This window comes from Bison bison, unplaced genomic scaffold (assembly GCF_000754665.1).
Source record: "Bison bison bison isolate TAMUID 2011002044 unplaced genomic scaffold, Bison_UMD1.0 scf7180017864336, whole genome shotgun sequence".
Taxonomy (NCBI): Eukaryota; Metazoa; Chordata; class Mammalia; order Artiodactyla; family Bovidae; genus Bison; species Bison bison.
Genome location: NW_011494908.1, coordinates 626,661 through 627,232, shown reverse-complemented (window position 1 = coordinate 627,232; position 572 = coordinate 626,661). Strand labels below are relative to the sequence as shown.

Sequence of the window (572 nt, the reverse complement as noted above, 5' to 3'; positions counted from 1 at the left end):
GACATAGCCATTTTCTTCATTTCATTATTTTTTTAATAAAGCCTTATTTTCAATCATGTACTTACTTTTATTTTTGGCTGCATGGGTTGGTACTTGGGATCTTTCGTTGCAGTGCACAGACTCTCTAGTTAGGGTGTGCTGGGCTCAGTAGCTGTGGCGTGTGGACCCAGCCACCCCCACAGCAAGTGGAATCTCAGTTCCCCCACCAGGGATCAAACCCACATCCCCAGCATTGGAAAGGGGATTCTTAACCACTGGACTGCCAGCGAAGTCCCTTCATTCATTATTATGGCCATACTCCAGGGACATTATTAGAGTGTGGATTGCATATTGAGCTTTAATAATAAAAACTACCTCTAGAACCTTTCCAGAAATTTGCTTTACATGTATTCTTCTGAGTCATCGGAAAGGGATAGGCGACCCACTCCAGTATTATTGGGTTTCCCTTGTGGCTCAACTGGTAAAGAATCCACCTGCAATGTGGGAGACCTGGGTTTGATCCCTGGGTTGAGAAGATCCCCTGGAGAAGGGAAAGGCTACCCACTCCAGTATTCTGGCCTGGAGAATTCCAT

At 45.5% G+C, this 572-nt stretch overlaps 1 protein-coding gene across 1 annotated transcript in view; it reads left to right on the top strand.

The window, feature by feature from the left end:
- TENM1 (teneurin transmembrane protein 1) overlaps nt 1-572 on the top strand; it is a 285,933-nt gene that overhangs the window by 6,531 nt on the left and 278,830 nt on the right. The window lies entirely within an intron of this gene.